This window comes from Tachypleus tridentatus, chromosome 9 (genome assembly GCF_004210375.1).
Source record: "Tachypleus tridentatus isolate NWPU-2018 chromosome 9, ASM421037v1, whole genome shotgun sequence".
Taxonomy (NCBI): Eukaryota; Metazoa; Arthropoda; class Merostomata; order Xiphosura; family Limulidae; genus Tachypleus; species Tachypleus tridentatus.
The window spans coordinates 123,818,540-123,835,732 of NC_134833.1; the positions used below are offsets into that span (position 1 = coordinate 123,818,540).

Consider the following 17,193-nt stretch of genomic DNA (forward strand, 5'->3'; position numbering starts at 1 on the left):
AGTGACTCAGTGGGTTCAGCCATAGTTTGTGATAGTTCGATTGTAGAACACAGACTCCCCCTACAGTTTCTGTTTTCACTGCCGAATTGTATGCCATCTCTCTTGCCCTAAACCATATTGAAATAATGCAATATCATTCCATGATAGTCACCACCCTCTTTTCATCAATATCGAAAAAAACTGGCCCATCTTTCTCTATCATTTGTCTCCATCCAATTCTTTTGGATACCAGGTCATGTTGGTATTTGTGGGAATGAGCTGGCCGACAGAGCAGTAAAGTCTGTCTGTTCTGGATCTATCATCCCAGTACCCATTTCATACATGGACTATGGTCCAGTTATCAAATACAGACTGTACACCAGATGGCAGGCAACCTGAAATGAGCAACACAATAACAAGCTTTTTCAAATCAAACCTTCTCTTGGTCTTTGACACTCTTGCTTCTGTAAGGATCGAAAAGAGGAGATTGTCTTGGCAAGACTATGCATTGGTCACAGTTTTTGAACCCACTACTTCCTTTTATCTGGAACTGCTGCACCAATGTGTGGTCTATGCAGCACTCAGATCACAATCATCCACATTTTGTTATCATGCCATCATTACAACCTAGAATGACGACACCATTTTAAAGATATTTGTAAGGTGGATTGCCCTTGACTTTGGCCCATGTTATAGGTGATACTGCCCATCTCACTCATGTTTTTACATTTTTAAGAGCCATTGGTCTTTTACAGTTAATTTAAGGTATTTTATTGGACTATATAGTGTTATAGCATGATTTATTTTACACATTTCAATTTTTATTTTGACTTGAACCCAGGACTGGAAAGGCCAACTTCAGGTGACTGACTGCAAATTCAATCTTCATGCTTCATTTTACACATTTTAGTTTTTATTTTTATTTCGAACTGAACCCAGGTCTGGAAAAACCAACTTCAGGTGACTGTCAGCAAGGGTGTACTTCTTGCTTCAATCTTCCTGGCAGTTCCTAATTTTACATATTTTACTTTTTACTTTAACTGCCCCATTCTACACTGTACTACATCTTGTCTGGCACAAATAGCCTTGTAGCTTTGTGCCAATAAACACTGATTACCTACCTACCTTACACAGATGGTCACGTACATCTTTTTCAAACAACTCAGCAACACTTTCTCTTTAGGTTCAGACATGACAAGTTTGGACTCATCAGTTAACTAATCCACCCACGGGTCTAAAGAAGTAGGATTAAATTAAATACAGAATGAACAAATAAGAATCCAAAAGACTTTGTTAACTACTAGAAGTTAGATTAAGATATAATTTTATGTTCATGTTTAAAGTTCAGTTTAATGTATGCAGAATAATAAGTAGTTAGTACTGACTAACTACTTTTCTATAGAATGGAAACTTTGAATATCTCAAGGTGAACAAAAGGATCAGATCATGTTTGAGATCCACAAGTATTTTTTGTAAGTATACTGTGTAAGTTATTGTAATTTGTGTGGATATAAAGAAGTTCTCCATGAATTTATTCAATTTGTAACCATGTTTCACAGAGTTAAAGATCCTTTGTTCATGGTTTAATCACATAGATCCACCCACACAACAGAACTGACCAGTAACCCTCAAACAAAAGACAAAGATTATTTTGAACCCCTTACGAATTCATGGAATGTTGACAGAGCTGATGAAAATTAAATTAAATTAGCACAACATTTGTTTTGTTTAAAAATTACTTTTGATGTTAAAATGAAATTCAAGTAATTATTAGTAAGTTAAAATAATATGTAATAAACTGATCAAATGATCTTTAACCAGGTCTATTTCTTTCTCTGGTGTTTTAGGATATCATTCATTCACAAACTATTTCAGAGTTTATAAACTTTATCGCTATTACAAATCTCTATCAACTCTGTTCAAATCTCTCCTTATCAGTAATGGTTTACTTTTATTTCTTGTTTCTTTATGTACAAAACATATGTGGCTAAACAAAATGATAAAAGATGTTTTCCCCTGTATTCTCACCATCACTTTTACTATTAAGTAAACATTCTGAACTGAGTTAGGATTCTATACTATTACCTGATCAGAAATGAGTCAATCTGTTGACAACACAATTGTCTCTTCATACACTTGAAGAGTGGTATCTTCATATCATATAGATATGCTACTTGCCACTGTTGTAATACTGTGAAACAAGAATTGCAGTTGATATATTTCCAGCATGTCACTGTTTTATCACATTACAACTGATTTATAACTTATATATATATCACTGAATAACAATGTTTAAGTTGGTATAAATATATCTTTCATGTAGATCCATTTCATTTTACTTGTTCAGTGTTACTGTTTGTTTAGTACTTGGGTCTGTGGTGGTCTTACAGAACCTGAAGTATTAAGTACAAGTAATGTGACATTAAAAAAACATATCCAGTAACTGTATATGTACTGTTACTTAGTTCACGTATTACACATTATTCTGGTGTGAATAGAGTAAGTTTTGGTGTTATCCACTGTATTATTACAGCAGTGAAATTACTGGAGTTGTTACTTTAGTAAGGAATATTACCATGTATATTACATTGTTATAGCGTAGCGACAAATTTGCTGAATCACACCATGATTATTACCTGTTTTACATTTTAGTAATAGACATTTTCAAGCAGTATTGTGCTCTTTGAACTGATAGCTCTATGGACATAGAAACGAATGAAGCAGAAGTTGAAAAAAAAAGTCTCAACATAAGAAAAACATTGAGCTGGGGTCAGAACATACATATCTATCTTCAAGAACCATCCAAGTGTGCCAGGAAGCAAAACTACTGTCCACGATGAAGCTAGAAAATGTCATTTGTCCATGTAATGATGTAACTGAAGTTCCTGGGAATGGATCATCTATCACCAACTCTGATTACCCAACATAAAAAATGGAGGAGGCCAAGCGAAGGCCAAACAAAACAGTTTGGAATTGACAGACCCTGCAGTTAAATAAAAGAAACCAACAAGATATTGAGGATATGTATATGTGAAAGTTAACATCAGACATATCAACCTTTGTCATTCACAAACCTGGAGGAAGCACCTGACAAAGTGACATGAACGACTCCATGCCAAAACTTTGTCATTCACAAACCTGGAGGAAGCACCAGACAAAGTGACATAATGTTCTAACTTTGTCTATAAAAAAAAATGTTCAGACTGTCAGTTAAGGGACAACAAACAACCAGGAATAGAAGATGAAATGACCCACAGATTCTACAGTACTTTTGGAAAGAAGGTCCTGATTTGCTTCTGACAGAAAATGGCAGAATATGGGTTTCCTTAAGAGATGTTGGTTGGTTGGTTGGTTGATTTAGTGTTTAATGGTACAAAGCAGCTAGGCTATCTGCACCAAACATCCAATATAAAGGTAAAAGTAAAGTAAAAGTAGTAAAATTCGTAAAAGGAAATGAAGGTAAAACAAAACAGCAATTAAAAACATAAAAGGCATAAAACCAACATTGACATCCAATTTACAATGTTAAGAGATAAACTACAGAAAGAAAAGTAATCAAGGACTTTCTGTAGCATAATGGTAATGATCATAACCTGCCAGGAAGACTAATATGTAAGTACAAGAACCACTGTCAGTCACCTGAAGTTGGTCTTTCCAGTCCTGTTAGATGAAATGGTGAAAGAAAAAAACATTTTAATAACTGATCAAAATTGTTGATGACTTTTACATATATACATTTAAAATGTATCATCTACCATTATTTTACTGTGCAGATTTCTCCTAAAAATATCTCTACTTCAGTAATAATTGTACCGTTGTTAAGTCACCCTCCCTCTGGTCTGGCCTGGCATGGCCAGGTGGTTAAGGTGTTCGACTCGTAATCTGATGGTCACAGGTTCGAATCCCTGTCAAACCAAACATGCTCACCCTTTTTGCCGTGAGAGCATTTTAATATGACAGTCAATCCCACTATTCATTGGTAAAAGAGTAGCCCAAGAGTTGGCAGTGGGTGGTGATGACTAGTTGCCTTCCCTCTAGTCTTACACTGCTAAATTAGGGACGCCTAGTGCAGATAGCTCTCAAGTAGCTTTGTGTGAAATTCAAAAAACAAACAAATAACAAACAATTCAATAAAATATTACATTTTGAATTTTGTATGTTAAGAAAGATATAATGAGAACTTCAACAATATTACAATACCATTAAAAGAATGGACATGTCATGAACTAACACAACAACGAAGCCAATGTTCATGTTACAAGAAAAGAATATTTCTGGATTAGATTACACTATTCATTCAGCTATCACTATTTTAAAGCCGTTGTTTCAGTCATAATTTAAAACAGAAATATTTCAAGATTGGATAGTATTAATCCTCAAATTATAATTTTATGGTCATTTTTAATATTATATAATTCAAAACAGGATAGCATCTTATTTAGTTTAACTTGCAACCTAAGATAAACTGTTCATGTTATAAAGTTTAAAACAAAAGCATTTCATGTTCAGTTTACACCGATTCTCAAGCTGTAATACTAATAATTTCACTTTTAAAGCCAAATTTAAGTCACATATTTTAAAAATGATGTACTTTTAGATTAAATTACATTTATCCTTGGATAAAAATATTTCCAAGGTGTTTACTGCTTTGTTCTGTTTTCCTGAGAATAATTATCATTCTTACCTATACATTGTAATTGCTCTTTCTTCTAATGTGAATATTAGGTTGATGTCAACACTGTTCAGTTGTCTACAAGTTCCATAAACAAACTCATATTGTTTATGAAATTTCTAAAAATTCTGAGGATATTAATCATCTCTTTTTTTTCATTTGATTTCTGAGAATATTGTGCCTAATCATTGTCTTATCTGTATCATAGAATAAATATTCACTAAAGCCTAAATCACATTCAGGTTGGACCAAACTGATTACACCTAAAATTACTTTATTGTAAATGTAAATTTTGAAAAATTACAATGTAACATTAATTGGAAGACAATTATTTTTCATATCAAACAAAATTTTATAAATATAGTCTCTCAACTAGTGTAACAAATTCTAGGTTTGATTATTTTTTTGGTAAGATTCTTCACAACAACATCTAAAAATAATTTAGCATATAATTGTTTAGGGCACCCATTTTGAATTTCAAAGAGACTGTCATTTTCAGCTATTTCAGACCATTTGCATGGAAATAAAAAATTAGGATTAATATCTATATACATGTCTGTAAAAATATGGATTAGATCTAGGCACACACAAAATGAAATTTAGAGTAGCTAGCCAAAGGATTTACTAATTAGGCATACCAAAAGTGAAGCCCTTTCAATGTGTCCCTGGAAATACCATGGCTTTGACAACAACGTCTGTTGCTAACATTATTTCTATATCAATAAAAGTTTCATCTGTGATGAAATAATTCTGATAAAATGTTATGGTATTTGTTGTTAAAATTATTTAAGCATCTATTAAATGAATAAGTAATTTTAAGCTTTCTTATTCCAAGTAATCTAGAGTCATGTCAAGTAATCCTCGGAGACAGTCTCATCGGAAATCAAGACAGAGACAAGTGTTGATTTGAAGTGCTGCCTAAAATGCCAAGGGGACAAAATTTATATTGGAACAAGCAATTTCCTCATATCTAAAGTTAACTGGAAAACATTTTTAGATAGTTTCAAGTATAGAACTTCTTTTAAATATTCTGAATATATTGAACTCAGTCAGCAACTGTCTGGTTTGTTGATTTACATATTCCAAGAGAGCAATGCTCTGTGGTATAGAAAATGCTGCAGCAAAGCAACACATAAACAATCTGTAGAAAAAGATAGACAGAGGTTACAAAAATGCCACTGCTATGAAAGATGGCAATGTATTATCAAACAATAACAGTAATGGACAGCCTAAATCAATGAGTTGGCCTGGTACATTGGAAACTGTTATGCAGTATCTTACATGGTCTAATGTTTTAGCATTCAGTCAAGATTTGTGATTCTATTGTTAAGAATATAAACTTGATACATGTCATAAAGCAGAAAAACTTTGTACTTGCAGCAGCAAAAATATAAGACAGTCCATTAAAAAAACCTGTTTACAAAAGTGACAGAAAGTTTTGGAATCTTGCTGACCTACAAGCCAAGGGTGATTTTCTTGCTATGAATATAAGTCCCACAAAAGTTGTCAAACTATACTGGAGACGTTTTGCACAAGAACACAAGAGACAGAGTTGTAGCTAGGAGACCATCTACACTAATGAGAATATCATTCAGTTAATTTCAGCTGAAACTGTATTCATAGCTAATCTATAGTAGAAAATCATTATAAGAGGATTTTTAGAGTGAAAGAAATTTCTAACGTACACAACAAGATAATAAAAGATCATGGTGCTTAACACTAAGAAATATCCCATCATAAGTTGATGGAAGCAGTGAAAAAAGAACATATCAATCATTTCTACCACTGAGGACTGAGGTAGAAAACCAGCAGTCATACATTCCACAAAGGCAGGACATTCAGCCATAAACAATGCTGTAGTGAAAAGGGATATTCTTGGTGAGATTACAACAACATTTCATTATTCCAAAATCATTTGGAAAGCCATCTTCCAATTCAGGAGGAAACATCCTTGGTTTTTCAATGAAATCCTTACTGGTTCTGTCAAAGAAGGTTTGCCTATATAAAAAAACTACACCAATCAGATGAAGCATACAGGGGACCAATCATGTAATAATATTGTTTTAGCAAAACAGCTGCATCCATCTTGACTTATCCTGTCTCAGTCACTTATTCAACAGCACTTGATTGAATGACAAGTGAATATTTTGTCTAATAAACCTAAATCAAGATTTCACGCAGTCTATGAGAATCCCTTTGCTGTAGGACTCTCACTGTATATGTATCACAACTTTTGGAGTGATACTGCAGTGCCAATGTTGCATAAGATTTTAGCTGGAATTTCATTTGACCATGTCACAAAATCCTGCAGTAAAATCATAAAGATGTTTGAAGTGTATGTTCCAGTTGGAATGTTACAAAACAGAACCATAAGAGCATCCCCAGACAACATTGTTAAGAAGATGGAAACCACAGATGGAATAAAACAACTTTCATCGTTTGGCTATTAGTGTGTTTCAGAGATCAGGAGAAGTAAACGCTTTTCAATCAACTTGAAATGCAAAGTGTGACTTCAAACGAAATTAAAAAAGTTCCCTTGTCTCTTATCCAGGTGTTCCCAATGTCAAATTGAGGGAAACCCGAAACCCAAAACAAGCCTATATTTTCCAAGCCTTAAGATGTGTATCTATGATGTAAAATCCAAGTTATCAAAAAAAACATGATTTGTTTTTTAATTGTGACTTGATTTTTCAATAGATAAGCTCTCACAGCTCAGTTACAAGCACCTCTTCAGACTTGAGACTGTTTCTGTATTTAGTAAAGAATATGAAAAAAATGAAGCCAAAAATCAACAGCCAGATAACACACAAGGAATTTAATTTTGGAGGAATTACCATTACCAGTAGACCAGGGGTGGGCAATTTATTTTTTGTAGTGGCCACAACTGTGGCTAATGAAAACAACGTTGGTCACACTATTCAAAAAAGAAAAATTGAAAGATGTTAATTTAATCAAAATAATTGCATTTCAACTAACCTTCAATGTAAAAATTGATGGGGGTTTTCATCAAATGTCTATGCTCAATAAGCATCTTATCTCTGCATCTAAATTTATGTCAGTAAGCTGAGATATGTATCTTGACTTGAGAAAAACTAGCGTAGAAAATGTTGGCTCACACACTTATGTGGGTCCAAAAATGGAAAATAATTTTGAAATTGCTATTACTAAATTTGAAAGACTCTCATTTATCAAAATAGTGAGCCACATCTCTCTGACAGAACATCTTGTTCTACACTTTACAGGGTAAGCATCTCAACTTCAAATCCACACTGATCCAAGGACAAAAAAGATGAAATTGAAATGGATCATGCAAAAATGTAAATGTTAATTTCAAATTTTTAAATTTGGAATAACATGATTCAAATTTTGAAGATAGATTTTTGATCCAGTTTACACAGAGATCATCTTTAGCATCAGAGAAATCATAGTCTTTACTATTTTCTAGAAAACTATTCAACTTTGCAAAATGTGTCAAATCATTCTTTTGTAATTGTTCTGCAAGGAGGTAAAGCTTTAATTGAAATTTATAAATATACTGTGATTGCTCGCTTATTATTTTACCTCTTCCCTGAAGTTTTGTACTCAAATTATTAAAGTGAGCCATCGTATCTCACAGAAAGTGCAAATCACACTGTCATGACAAAGTTTCAATTTCAGAGAAATTTTCAATCTTGCCTTTTTCGACAAGATACTATTTTATTTGAGGAAATAAGGAAGTAAATCATTTTAAGACTTTACCTCTATTTAACCATCTTACATTTGCAAAAGCAGTAAGATTATCAAAAGTACAGTCACTGCTTTTCTTCAAAGACTGAACAAACTGTTAATGGATGAGAGAGCTTCCACTTCTAATATAATTTACAATAATGTTTATCAAATTTTTCAATTCATCACTTTTTGACATCTGAGCACATGCAATTTTTTGATGCAAAATGCAATAGAAAGATGGCAGTATGAACTTCACATTATTTTCATTTAAATGCTGCTTCAAATGAGAAACAAATCCTAATTTTGCCACAGTCATGGCGAGAGCATCGTCAATTATGACTGAAACCAATTTTTTAAAATCCAGATTGAATTTTTTGACATTTCAGGATATTTATCAAAGATGTTTTTCCACATGTTCAATCTCATAATCCACAAAGGCCAAGCACTTCTTGCTTCACTTGAAGATCCAAAGTTACATATAGAGCCCAAAATATCAACTGTGCAGTGTCACTAACATCTATAGTCATATAGTGCTAAAGAAAAATACAAACTGTCTTTATTTGTTCGAGCAACTCATTTTCTATGTCTATCCCTAACTTTAGCATTTTGAGACAATTGTTCTACGACTTAATTACAAATCATTTACCTTTTGAAGAATATCATCTTTTATTTTTGAATCGTAATTCTTCAATAGAGTTTCAATGACTACAATCAATATTTTTTTTACTAGTTTAGCATCAGCAAATGTGACTAAAGGAAAAGAATGAATAATCTAATACACAAAGACATTATTTAAATATTGTCTTACTACACCAGAATTGGCATACCTTTCTGTTGAAGCTGAACATTTGATTGCAACTGCTAACAGTGATGAGTCTTCAGAACATCATTTCCTTTCTCAGACAAAAACTTATAAGTAAGATCAAACAACAGTTAAGCTGAAAACCAATTTGTACAAGTAAGCAGTTTGCTAGTTCTGCTAGACAGCATAATGAAGGGACGAAAACAATGAATGATCACATGTTCAAGGAAGTCATTTACACAAGCATTCAAGAATGTATTTTGTTAGTGGAACATATTGGCCATGATACATACAACAAATGTGAAAGAGCACCTTCTCTGAAATTAAAAGATTTGGGACAAACTGTCTTGAGGTCAAATTCATGACTTGGATTGCTTCTGAAAAAGATGTGAAGGATGGATAAGAGCTTTCACTTGGAATGCAATCACATCTCTGTTTGCTCAACTATTCATCATAACAAGATCTGTTCATAAGAGGGTTGACAAAGAGGATGTTATTGGACTCCATAAATTCACTTTCATAAGTAGAACACATGTTTAACCAAATGGATCCATTCATCCAACATACGACAAGAACTAGATCATATATCTCTTGGAGAATCTTGAAGTGAATAATAGCAACAATATTGAGACACAATAAACATGTCTGGTTATTGATGAAATGGTCATTGCAAATCGACTCCAATTTGTGAGAAACTTAAGAATATGTTAAGAATTTTGTGAAGCATGTGATCAACTAATTCACAGTAGAAACAGAGACTATCAAAAAGTAAAGATTGTATTTGACAAGTACCCCAAGGTTTTGTTCTTGAAAGAATGAACCAGGGAAACGTAGAAGAAACTCAAAGGGATTAAAATCATACGTTGTTCAACACTCAACTCCCATAAAAGACTAGAAAATTTTTTAGCAAGCAACAGCATCAAAGATTCACTTACCCTGTATTTATCAACACATTGATTGACGAAAGCAAAGTGAAAAAGAATTTGATGATTGCTATATGAACAATTTCAAGGGAGAATCAGGGTTGGCAACAGGAAGAAGAAGATACTCTTATGATTTTCCACACTATTGAAACTAAAAGTAAAGTTCTCGAAATTCATCTTTATTCATATGACACTGATATTTTGTTGTTGTCCATACACAGAACACCACAAGTTGGTTTCAGTGTTTTCTTAATCACAGGAACAAATCAGCATCATCATACCATCAGACTATATCTGGTCTTTGATAAACTTGGTGAAGGAATGGCATTTGCTTTGATCAATTAACCTATTCTGAATGGATGCAATGTGACAAAACATATTTTTGAAAAAGGGAAGAAAGCTAATTTCTCTTTCTACGTGAATGCAAAGACAACTGTGGTCCATGTAATACAAAGTCTTTGCATAGGAGATAAAAATTTTAAAGAAGTGTGTGATGATTGTGAAAAATTCTTATATAATATTGATTTTTGTCCTAAGGGTGTAAAATTTTCGAAAGCAAAGGATTTACAATGGCACTTGTTTAAACAACTGAAAACTGACCATATTGTGGTGAAATTGCCACTAACTCTGACAATCTGGCTACACAATATCTCTAGTGCTCATGCACTGAAATGTATCTGGCAACTGCATCCAGAAGATTCAGATCCTCTGAAATTGGGATGGCAACAATGAGACAAAAGACTTTTCCTAGTTTTATCAAATTATGCACCAGCTTTGGATTACGTTTTGTAGAAGATTTACTAAGGTTATTAAAAAACAAATTCTTGCATGCACAATCAGTAATGTCGAGAAAACCCACTTGTAGAGAAATTTATATGCAAAAACGGCTTGTTTGGGTTGAGAAAATATTTTACATAGAAGAGCGAACAATGTTTCGACCTTCTTCGGTCATCGTCAGACGAGCAACTAGCCAAGAGAGAGTAATACAAAAACACTATTGGACAGTTACAGTTAGTGTATTGTAGACCTCGGAAGCTATAATTGTGTTTAACGCCTATTAATCGAAAAACTACAGAATTTGACCAGAAACGTTTGTCGATTTCTAACATTACAAACTGTTCAAGTTTAGTGAATTAACTTCGGACATTAACATTTCTTTCTCGGTAAAAGGTCAGTGGTGTGAGGCCACTCAAGCTAACTAGCTTAAGCGAGGCGTGACAGTATCAACTCAGGACTGACCTGCTCATCGTGGACTTGGATCGTCGATAATTATTCTGTTCTAGACCGGATATAAAACTCAGTATTGTTCAGAAGTTTGCAAAACTGTTTGTTGTATATAAACCACCATTTGCAATAACTATTAGCGATAACAGCTATTATAATTTATATATATATATATTAAAAAAATATGGCCAAGTCGTTAAAACACCCGGTTCGTAATCCGAGGGTCGCGAGTTCGAATCCACGTCTCACCAAACATGCTCGCCTTTAACAGCAGCGGCAGAGTTATAACACAACGGTCAATCCCACTATTCATTGGTGAAAGAGTAGCCCAAAAATTGGCGGTGGGTGGTGATGACTAGTTGCCTTCCCTCTAGTCTAACACTGCTAAATTACGGACGGCTAGCGCAGATAGCCCTCGTGTAGCTTTGCGCGAAATTCAAAACAAATAAGTAAACAATTAAAATATATTTGCGTTGGGACAGAAAAATGTTTTATTAATCTTGTTAGCAAATGTCATAAATTTGATACATATCAATATTTAATTAACTTTCTCACCAATTTTAACACGTGAAAGTTTCTCGCTAATTTTTCAAGTATCATTTCATGGTCTATAACAGATTCTCGCTAAATTTTTTTCGCTTTATAATAATTAATAGAAACCTAGATTAATTCAATCTCCTTGGTGTTGTCTTTGATATCCTCAATTTCTAGAGGATCTAAATCAGATATTACACATAATGCTACCCCTCCCCCTCTTTTGTACTCTATTCCTATTAAGTAGCCTGTAACCCTATATTTTAAAGATTTTGTGTCATGAAAACCATTTTCAGTTGTCTCATATCAAATTTCTCTATTCAAACCATGTACTTCCCTGAAGTCCTCAATCTTATTTGTTATACATCTTCCATTATAACTACTTCTACACTTATTTCCTATGCTGAGCTTTTCTCTGCTTCTATTTTTGCATGTAGTATACATGCAAAACAAAAACGTTATAACTGTTTTATATCGCCTGTTTTGCCAGTTATGTCCCTCATCTGTTCTCCCAGGTAACATATTCTTTTCTCCCTATTTACCCACATGTTGTCAATGAATCTCTTTATCATCCACACTCTTCTCTGATTTTTTGTTTTTTCCTCCAATTGGCAGCCAGGTAGTTAAGGCACTCGACTCGTACCCTGAGAATCACGGGTTCAAATCCCGGTAATATCTAACAACTCGCTCTTTCAGCCGTGGGGTGTTGTAATGTTACAGTCAATACCACTATTCGTCTTAACACACTTGGACATATCGGTCCTGCAAGTTGAATGAATAAATCAATACATATCAAGATGGAATTAAATACTGGAACCATTTCTGAACGTTTCTCTTAAAGTATTTTTCTTCTTTCATCTTATTTTACTGGTAGATATAGCGGTCCTGAGATTTTTATTGGTAGAATTAATGTTTTAAAGTTCTGTAGTTATAGCACTACCATGGCTTTGTAACTGTAAGATATGGTTTCAGTATAACTGTTCCAGCTGAATCAGACCCAAAAATATGTCCATACATACCGCACATAAGATGCAAGATAAACTTTAAGAAAACACTAAATACAAGGTAGTAAAATGTAGGAAATACTTTAATCCATCACATCGTTTCGGGCCTAACATCTTCTCTTGATGACGTATTTCAAAGGCGTAGAAAAGAACACATTCAAATATCACTAAAAATATTTAACAGTAGGAAAGCGTGCGAAACGTGGTTGGAAATGTGGTGTAACGCTCTTGGTGAATGAATTATTGGAAAGTTGGAGTGTGATAGTAGAGCTAACACTCTATGCAACGATTTTAAGTCTTTATAAAAGTAGAACAAAAATAATCTGGATTTTATTATCTACAGGTCATTAGTGGTTAGATACGAAGAACTACCTGGCATATTCGCTCTAAATCCGGTGCCTTTGTCGCTTTTCAGTTATCCAGTGTCTGAAATTCGAAATCAACAAATAACCCAAACCGAGATTTTAAATATTATTTCACATTCCTCTTTCTTCAACTGACCCGCCACTTATCTAGTTCTAACAGTAACTATAATTTTATGTGATAGAACAAATCAGTCTTCACAATCTTTAACTGGTTATTTTATTGTTGTTTTATGTAAGATCTACATTGCCTGTACATTTATGTATACATATGTAATGAACATTTTACAAATTAGGAGCAATGAAGTATTTTTTGTGGCAGATATGTTGTCTGAAATGTTGTATCTACAGAATAGAGTACTTTATATTTATCTGTGCTTAACAACTTATTATCGGTAGTTAATAGGTTATCAATTATTGTAAACAATAAGATAGTGAATTAATATTTTATGTCGTGTTAGACTTCCAAAAGCTGTCAAAAAATGATTACAATTACACTTGGAATATAATATTAGTATTAAACCTATTAATTTTGAAACACTTTTCTTCCCGATATTTGACTTTTCTTGCTCATTAATATATTTTACTATTTATATTTTACTTTTTTCTATAATATTTTAATTTTCTGCCTCGTTCTACTATTTTTATTTTATTTCTTCTTGATTTCCTTTCACTGTTTCTTCAATTAGCCACTTAGTAACTCAGCAGCATGTTTTTGGACACTTAATATAAGGTTGATGGACACAGCACGGATATCCCATTCTGTAGCTTTGTGTTTTACTACAAATCAACAAACAACTCCAGTAACACTCATGAGGTCATCTCAAAGATTAAAGTTTAATTAATATTATATTTTAATTTCACCAAAATAATCCCAGTTCTGAACTTCATTAACATATTATATCTTTAGTTGATTTTTTATTACCTGTTAAAATTATGTCACGTTCGGTTTAATTATGTATTAAAAAATCAATTTATTTCTGCCTTCGTCTGCTACAGATTTGTTAATCTTGAAATTTAGTTTTACATTTACTGTCTATAATTTTGAAAATTAAAAAGTAGATATAAACATCCTGTGTCAAACTTTATGTAATGTTCAAATATATGTATTTGTAAACATAGACTGATATGAAATTCTGTGTAATAGTGTTTTGCGCTTATAAAGTATCTTTTATTTTATCCTTGGCCCGGCATGGCCAAGCGTGTCAAGGCGTGGGACTCGTAATCTGAGGGTCGCGGGTTCGCATCCCCGTCGCGCGAAACATACTCGCCCTTTCAGCCGTGCTGGCGTTATAATGTGACGGTCAATCCCATTGTTCGTTGGGTTTTGAGTTTTCAGCCATACTTTACTGGGCTGTAGTTGAAGTTTTAAAATGTTCACTATCATTGAATCTACATAAATAAATATCAGTATGTGTGTATGTGTCTGTTTCTTATACGTCTCCACGTTTCTTGTTCAATTAACACAAAATTTAACACAGTGATAAAGTTCTGTTTGTTATTCGTCTGCAAACCATTAACTAGGTAATCAGACCAATGTCTTGCAATTCCATCTTTCACAAATGCTAAGAGTTATCTTTAGTATTTTACGACAGTGTTTTCTGTGTATTATAATTCTCTGTTCTTATTGTATTATTTAATTACATAAAAGCATTATTGATTGTATCAATAATGTATCAATACCTTTAGTACATTAAAAAGTGAGCTTAAGTTTCATGACAGTTGACAGCAAAAAAGAGAAGACCCAGGTGAATATTATATTCTTTGTTTTTCATGAGTATGTTTTATTTATTATTTATATCACTGAGTAAAATGTACAAAATAGTAACTTATGAGATAAGGTAAAGTAATTCTTTTTAATATGGTATGCTTGTATGCAGCTCATGGGTTATTTAATTTTTGGGTTTTGGTTCCAGTTTCGAATCTCTTGTGAAAACAATCTTGTGAGGGCTGTTAACGTGTTTAATTTGATTATTCTTTTTAGGTTTCTGTACAATAAGTTTATGTTCGCTTTGGCAACGTTTCAACTGACACGTGGGTGTTAATTTTGAAGCTCTACCAATAACAAATTTGTTTCGGTTTTCAGTATTTTCAATAACAATAAAAACGTTTCTCTGATGATGTTCTGGTTTATTGCCAAGTCTTACAGTAATAATTTTATCAACTTTGTGAAAACGTCTAGTGGAGGGAGGCCTGATGTTATTTGACACCTCCCTCTGGATACGTTCATCGTCTTTCACTTCTTTTGGTGTTTCTGTCTTAAGATGTAAATCATAATTAGTGAGGCAACAACACTCATCAATCGAAAAAAAAATGTTTTAATAACAATAATCAGTTAATAAACATTTTAAAAATATATAATTTATTCTTTATGTAACAATCATTTTACTATAATATGAGTAAAACCAAATAAGTGTTTATATGAAAATTGTAAATTATGAAATTGGTTTAAGATGTCTGATAAACGTTTTCTCGAAACTACGAAATATATCTCAAGCATTGTCCCAAATAGTGAGGAAGGTAATATAGAGCAGATAATACCTTTAAATAATGTTTGACATTTATGTTTTGTACGTTCACAAATACTAACTTGCTAAAATAAGATAAAACTACTGTTATAAACAAATGTTAGTTATTTTCCTCATTTCATTGTTATATAAATTAAGCATGAAAAGTTATGTAATCTGAACTACAAATGACTATAAAGAGGAAGAGTTTTCAAACTGTCTTATCATAGTTGTAACACTGTAGTAAATCACGGAGTTTATAGTACTTTAAAATATTCAATAATCTTAGTAAAGTCCAAAAGAAGACAACTGGATATTTCACTAAATGTCTGTAAGACCAATGAAAGTTGGCTGACTATAAAAAACAAACACTGTTGTAAAATGTCTCAAAGTGTTATTAACATGATATGGTGGAATCACTTGTAACAAAATGGTACAAATACACTGGTACTAAACTAAGAATAATAAAGTCCACATTTAAGTAAGTTACCGTGATCTAACGATTCGCAGCAATTATGTGATAACTGTTAAAAACAGAATCAGATGTTAGTAGTTACAACAGAACTACATTTCAGTGTATGTACGGTTAAAAACACAAGAAATTTGACAATATTAACAAAGGTATATTATATTAAGGTATATTATAGTTATAGCAAGACACAAAATAACTAACTTTAATATCGATAGTGGAAATATGTGTGGAAATGAAAAATCACGAACGGACATTCTGACCTTTATGTTTTTCAGATGTCATTAATGCTGTACATAATAGCAATGGAAGTACCTTTTACACTATCATATATGTTTACGTTTTTTTCTGGCTTTAGCTAAATGAATGATAATTGTCTTCCCACATATAATAATATTGAAGAAGAGGTGATTGACCAGTTTAACTAGGGTACAGACTTATCAGACCTCAATAGTATCGAACATGTATAGGTCTCTTTTGGAAGAAGAATTACATGTATTCAAATGACTCTGAATGCATGTTTTTCTGTAGTTGTGGATGTCTTAACAACACTCATTGTAAGCATGCAACATCGATATCATATTGATCACTCAGTTTGACATAGTATGCATTACATTAAAGTGAAATGTTTTTAACTACACTAAATATTAATCATAAACGTAATATGAATGAGAAATTAATTCAATTTTGAACCAGATACAGATATTCACAGAAATTAAATATGAGAATGGTTGTAATTATTTTATAACAGTAATTTTGCATTAACATTAATAATGTACTATTAATTCCATTATATTTTAGTTGCTTCTTGCAATATATATATATGTAGGTATAAATAAACTTGTACGAAGTGAAAGTTTAATATTAAGAGCAGATCCTTGTTATTAATGGTTATATACTGATGCTGTATAATACTGACTACTATAAAGTGAAAGAACTTTAAACATACGAACCGTTGTTAGTGAATCAGATTTTAATGTCTCTTCAGGTTTGTCATCATTCACGATTG

The 17,193-nt window shown here is 32.6% G+C and overlaps 1 protein-coding gene and 1 long non-coding RNA gene across 6 annotated transcripts in view; both read left to right on the forward strand.

The window, feature by feature from the left end:
• The window catches only part of LOC143226255 (uncharacterized), a 283,013-nt gene that overhangs the window by 130,763 nt on the left and 135,057 nt on the right, over window positions 1–17,193 (forward strand). The gene's annotated exons all lie outside the window — the stretch shown is intronic.
• Window positions 1–17,193, forward strand: part of LOC143226260 (uncharacterized) — a 58,305-nt gene that overhangs the window by 36,927 nt on the left and 4,185 nt on the right. Inside the window, exons 4-5 of one of the 5 annotated variants that reach the window (XR_013014466.1) lie at window positions 1,382–1,451; window positions 1,575–5,478. The exons of 2 other annotated variants lie outside the window; for them this stretch is intronic. This is a non-coding gene — a long non-coding RNA (uncharacterized LOC143226260). 2 more of the 5 variants (XR_013014465.1, XR_013014468.1) reach the window with 2 other exon arrangements.